This window comes from Diabrotica virgifera, chromosome 2 (assembly GCF_917563875.1).
Source record: "Diabrotica virgifera virgifera chromosome 2, PGI_DIABVI_V3a".
NCBI classification, from domain to species: Eukaryota; Metazoa; Arthropoda; class Insecta; order Coleoptera; family Chrysomelidae; genus Diabrotica; species Diabrotica virgifera.
This window is the reverse complement of record NC_065444.1, coordinates 281,322,655-281,329,581: the sequence shown is the minus strand read 5'-3', so window position 1 is coordinate 281,329,581 and position 6,927 is coordinate 281,322,655. Positions and strand designations below refer to the sequence as shown.

General features: G+C 27.9%; 1 protein-coding gene across 1 annotated transcript in view; it reads left to right on the top strand.

Annotated features, from left to right (window-relative positions):
- LOC126879895 (tachykinin-like peptides receptor 86C) overlaps nucleotides 1-6,927 on the top strand; it is an 883,727-nt gene that overhangs the window by 390,163 nt on the left and 486,637 nt on the right. The window lies entirely within an intron of this gene.

Here is a 6,927-nt window from a genome sequence, read left to right as displayed (position 1 = left end):
CCACAATCATCAATGAAGTGTACGTAAATTGATGAAGAAAGGTAGGCAAAACAACATACAGATAATGTAATGTATGGTTTATGTTTTGAAATTAGATAATTTATATTTGTGAACCAACACAAATGATGGCTGAGAGACTGGCTGAAAAACTAGAGACAAAATAGGGGTCGTGATATCAAATGCTGAAAAAGTTGTAAATCACGACCCCTATTTTGTCTCTAGTTTTTCAGCCAGTCTCTCAGCCATCATTTGTGTTGGTTCACAAATATAAATTATCTAATTTCAAAACATAAACCATACATTACATTATCTGTATGTTGTTTTGCCTACCTTTCTTCATCAATTTACGTACACTTCATTGATGATTGTGGGTACTCAAATTCCCCCCTTCTATTTTACATCTAGATAATCTATTCTCACTAACTCTTTATTTTTATAATTCCAACACACTGATGTTAGCTGTTATCATTGCTTGTACTATAAACAACTATAAATTTAGTAGCTGTGTAACCAATTTTTCATGATACTTCAAGTTCCATTGACAATTGTTGTCTTGACATCAGACAGATTCGCTTTTGATATCTCACATCTTAGTTGCCTGTCAGCTCTTGTAACATAATGACCTAATTTGTTACCTTTGACCCACTTACAACGTGTGGGAGTCATATGTTATCCTAGGGCCATATCCTTAGGGATTATATCCATCCTTTGGAATTTGCTATGTTAGCATTTTGATGTGACTTTTAGTCCATTTTTGAAAGGCTTTGACCTTCGTATTTTTTGGTTGGCTCACCATGTTCTTGTAAGTATAACCAAACTTTGATTCTACCTTGGTCATCACTTTAAGTTCAACATTTTGATAATTAATATGGTTATACTTATTTTAGGCAACACTGATGATGCTCTTTTTAGAGCGAAAACGTTCTGTTCGATGTTTGTAGCCCTATAGGGCTTTTTAAAATAATATACCTTTTACCAAGACCAAAATTTTTTATTAAATTTTACTTGTAATTAATGGTATACAGCCAGCTACAGGAAATTCTTCCTAGTGGATTAATATACGTTTCATTTTTATATTTTTTTGATTTGTTGTGTATTCAATATTTTTAGGAATTTTTAAGTACTCTGTTATATGATAACAGTTACTAGTTATTAACGAGTTATTCGATAGCTCATTGAAACCTTAATTTTTCTCTGAGAATAATCTTTCTTACGAAATTTGATAAGTTTGTTTGACCCAAAAAACACTACATTGTTCCTATATTTGAAATACGTCTCAGCCTAATCGTCGATTAAGTTACTTGAGAATAATAATTAGTCAACTCCATCATTTTAAGCATCAACTCCATCAAGCACTTGAACATTTTAGTTATTATAAGTCTAAGATACGATATAAGGTCGATGGCCATCGATATGTTTAATGGATAAAAATTATTGGATATATAATTCAGTATATTAAATTTATAAAAAACAAAGGGTGACCGATCTATTTTGTTCTGACTATAAGTAATAATTAAAAAATTACGTTTTTTTTTTTATCAATTTATAGTTCAGAGAAATAAGGAAAAAAATATCATGTTGGTGACACAACCCCCTCCAGGCCGAAACCAAATTTTTTGAGTAGTATGGACATTTATTATAAAAACCTATATGTTTCCTGCAGCCGATTTTGATGATATAAATAGTTATAAACAAATGAATATCAAAAAACGCTAAGTTTTCGCCTTTTTCATCTATTGCCAAAAGACTAAGCATTTTAAACAAATTTGGAAGTAAGAAACTCATAAATCATATAAAAAACTTTAATATCGCGTCCGCTGAATATGTCTATCCTTATTGGTTGCTTAGAAAATTGCAAAATATTTCATAAATTTTGAGTTTTTATAAATATTCATAACTTATGTAAAAATTAACTTAGAACCTTCTTATTACACGGAATGCTGGGACTTCTGGTGCTTAAATCACACACTAAATTTCATAATAATTGGTCAAACAGTTTAAAAGTTATTTAATTTGTTTATCCCAAATTCATTTTTTTTGCAACACTATAAGTTAGAAAATGATGAAGTTACAGTAACACTTTGGATAGTTTATGAAAGAAGAAGATTTATACTAATATCTTAATTAAAAAAAATTACAAAAAATAATTCTAAGTATCGCAAAATTATTTTGCAAGAGCATGTCGATTTTTTGCTTATAAACAATTAGAATAACTTTTTAACCATTACCCGTAGAAAAATGATTTTTTCATATTTAGAAAGACTGAATTTTTGTACAAATTTAAAAAAAGAAATAATTGTCCTAGGACAATTAGGGACGAAGTGGCCCCCCCCTTTTTTTAATTCACAACAGCTTTCTTTATAACAATTACGAAACCAAATCAGTCACATTTGAAAGAACATACTTCAGAGTTTTAATGTACCAAATATAAAAAATATATACTTTTAAACAAATCGTCCACAAAGCTTCAAACTGTGACCCTTAAAATCGGCCGGCCTTGAAACTTGGGAGATCGATGAGAAGGGGGAAGGAACTGTTAGCTGTATCTCTTGTTCTCGCCTATGGATTTCGTCGTTTATTTTTTTAATTTGAATGTACTTTTTGCGTACAGTACGAGTATTATTTAAATAAATTAGTTATTATATACACCATCAAATTTGTTTAAACAATTTTTTTTCAATTTTTTTTAATAATATTTGAAGTAATTTTAATTACAAAACATAAAGATTTATGAATAATATAATAATACATGGTTTTTTATTAAACTTAGTAATAATTTAAAGTATGAAAACAAATTATCCCATTCAATTGTTTCTTAAAATAGTATTGGTCTATGGAAATCAGAAAATCTCAAATAAACTAAGTTTTATTTTTTTGGTAAACATGCTATTAGATGAATGAAAAACTGAAGTTACAGAACCACCAAACAAGAGATAAACGTAATTGATTGGGGTTGGAAATTAAGCTAAGAACCGTTAGTACCGATCCGATCAGCAGATCTTCTTTATACCAGATATTTTATTAAAATAAACTATCTGATCTTGCAAAACTGGTTGCACCGAGTACTTGTTAGTACAGAGATATAAATAGTTTATGGACTTCGATAACCAAAACCTCAATCTTTCTCTATTATCTATTTTGGAGTTTCTTTTTTTAATCTGTATGTACTCTTTGCGTACGTTACGGATATGTTTTTTGCTAATAAAGTGGTTATTTAATTAACTATGTAAATTGTGTAAACAATTTTTGGAAATTCTTTTACGATATTGTTAGGATAACTTTGTTGGCCATCATAGGAGTGGATCATATGCACTTGACTCTACAAGAACTTATAATAAATAGGTAACTGATAATTGTTACTTTTTCCATAAAAATACAAGTATTCCTAGATAAATCTCCTTTAATTTTATTTTAATAGTCTTGTTATCATACCAAAATGTATGAAATATCTTAATTTTTGTTTTTTGCAATTTTAAAATTATAACTTTCAATGTTGTAAGATACAATTATTACAATATTGTAGAAAATTTCTGAAAATAATTTTGTTTTTTGAAGTTATACTTCTTTACCGGCGATAGAGGGTGATTTTTTTATATGTTAAAACCTATCAGCCCGGCGCATGCGCATTATAACTTTGTTCTGATTGGATGTTCAAATGACATGTCAAAAATTATCCGATATGGCAGCTGTGGTTTGGAGGTAAAGGTAAACAAATGTATAATAATTAGTTTTATTGTTGTGACGACAGAAACAAAAAAGTTTATAATATTGTAGTGACTTTTAAATAGTTTTTAAAAGCAACAGGTACGTAATAATTGTTAATGTATCATAGGTATAAACCTACCTATTTGATCTGCCAAAATACATAGTATGTAATAATTTTATTTATATAATTTGATTACCATCAAAATTTCTATCAATATTCACCTAATATATTGTTTTTTTACTCTATGTTTTGTTGTATGTTTTCAATTCTAAATCATTTCAATTCAAAATTAAAATAATTTGATCAATTTTCAAAATATCAAAATATCACAAGTTTAATCCGTTTAGTTAGTCGATCTTCGTAAATAATGACACATAGTGTCCGTGGCTAAGCGGAGAAGGCGAATGAATTGCAATACCAACCGCTCTTATCAGCGCTAGTTCGAGTCCCAATAGAAACTTTCTTTTTTGTTTTTTTTAATACATTTTATGATTGTAAGTATATTTATTATATAATTGTATTTTCAGAAAATACGTATTTAGTTAAAAAAAATTTCGACAATTAATGTTCAGACATCATTTGTGGCTTGTTTAATGTGTTTGTGTGTGTTTTATTCTTTTATTATTTTAATTTTTGGCACTGTTCTAATAAAAATGTTTGAGAAGTAGTAAGTATAAATTAGTTTAATATTTAAACAAAATATAAATAAAAAGTATATTAATTTCGTTTAAATCATATAATAGAAGTATAACTTCTTATGTGCGTACAAAGTACACACACATTCTTTTTTTATCCTCTCTCTAATTTTGTTACATTTCATTTTTCGTTTATCCAGTAGCATGTTTATCAAGAAATAAAACCTAGTTTATTTGAGATTTTTTATTTTCAATTCAATATTACATATAAGCAAATTTTAGATTTAGGAATAATTGAATAGGAATAGTATATAATAATTACAGAGTGTAACAAAAATACAGGTCATAAATTTAATCGCATATTTTGGGACCAAAAATAGTTCGATTGAACCTAACTTACCTGAGTATAAATATGCACATAAAAAAAGTTACAGCCCTTTGAAGTTACAAAATGAAAATCGATTTTGTCCAATATATCGAAAATTTTTAGAGATTTTTTATTAAAAATAGACATGTGGTATTTTTATGGCAGGAGCAACTTACAAAAAAAAAATAGTAAAATTTTGACACCTCATAAAAATTTTATGGGGGTTTTGTTCCTTTAAACCCCCAAAAACTTTTGTGTACGTTCCAATTAAATTATTACTGTGGTACCATTAGTTAAACACAATATTTTTAAAACTTTTTTGCCTCGCAGTACTTTTTCGAAAAGTCAGTTTTTATTGAGATATTTTGAATATTAGTCAAATCCACCACATATTTGTATATGGTTAAGTACGATTATGGAGACTTGGTAATCGTATGAAAATTTATTTATAATTTACATTTTTAGGTATATTTTGAACCATATTAAAAAGAAGCCGCATCTTGATAAAATGTGCCTTATCGAAAAAATACTAAGAGACAAAAACTTTTAGAAACATTGTGTTTAACTAATGGTACCGCAGTAATAGTTTAATTGGAACGTACACAAACATTTGGGGGATGTAAAGGAACAAAACCCCCATAAAATTTGTATGTAAACATGTTAAAAAAGAAGCCGCAACTTGATAAAAACTGCCTTATCGAAAAAATACTAAAAGGCAAAAAAGTTTTAAAAACAGTGAGTTTAACTAATGGTACCACAATAATAATTTAATTGGAACGTACACAAAAGTTTGGGGGGTTTAAGGAAACAAAACCCCCCTAAAATTTTTATGGGATGCACAAATTTCACTATAATTTTTCTTGTCATAAGTATCTTGTATAAGATATTCCTGTCATAAGAATGATACATGTCCATTTTCAATAAAAAATCTCTAATAGTTTTCGATGTATTGGAAAAAATCGATTTTCATTTTGTAACTTCAAAGGGCTGTAACTTTTTTATGTGCACATTTGTATTGAGGTAAGTTAGATCCAATCGATCTATTTTTGGTCCCAGAATATGTGATTTAATTTATGACCTGTATTTTTGTTACTCCCTGTATAACTAATATGTACCTTTTTCAATAAAAGTTACATCAAATATTATTTAAAAAATTGAAAAAAAAATTGTTTAAACAAATTTGATGGTGTATATAACAATTAGTTTATTTAAATAACGTATATTCGTAATGTACGTAAAAAGTACATAAAAATTAAAAAAAGAAACAACGAAATAAATAATCGAGTACCGGAGATACAGTTAACAGCTCCTTCCCCCCTCTCATCGCTATCCCAAGTTTCAACGCCGGCCGATTTTAAGGGCCACATTTCTAAGCTTTGTGGACGATTCCCTTGAAAGGAAATCGTTTGTATGCTTAGTACGTTAAAACTTTGAAGTATTTTCTTTCAAATGCGGCTAATTTTATTTCTTAATTGTTATAAACAAAGCTGCTGTGAATTAAAAATAGAAGGGGGTTAACTTTGTCCCTAATTGTCCTAGGACAATTATTTTTCTTTCTAAATATGTATAAAAATTCAGTCTTTCTAAATATGGAAAAAGAATTTTTCTACGGGTAACGGTTAAAAAGTTATTCTAATTGATTTTAAGCAAAAAATCGACATGTTTTTGCAAAATAATTTTACCCTATTTAAAATTATTTTTTGTCATTTTTTTAAAATTAAGTTAATAGCACAAATCTTCTTCTTTCATAAACTGTTCAAAGTATTACTGTAACATCAACGTTTCCTGACTTATAGTGGTGCAAAAAAAAATTAATTTGGGATAAACAAATTAAATAACTTTTAAACTGTTTGACCAATCGCTTTGAAATTTAGAACATAATTTGAGCACCAGATGTCTCAGCATTCCGTGTAATAAGAAAGTTCTAACTTAATTTTTGCATAAGTTATGAACATTTATAAAATCCCAAAATTTATGATTTATTTTGCAATTTTCTAAGCAACAAATAGGGATAGAAATAATATGCAGCGAACACCATGTTAAAGTTTTTTATATGGATTATTAGTTTTTAACTCTCAAATTTGTTTAAAATGCTTTACTTTTTAGTTATAGACGAAAAAAGCGAAAATTTAGCGTTTTTTGATCTTCATTTGTTTATAACTATGTATATCATCAAAATCGGCTGCAGGAAACATATACGTTATTATTATAGATGTCCA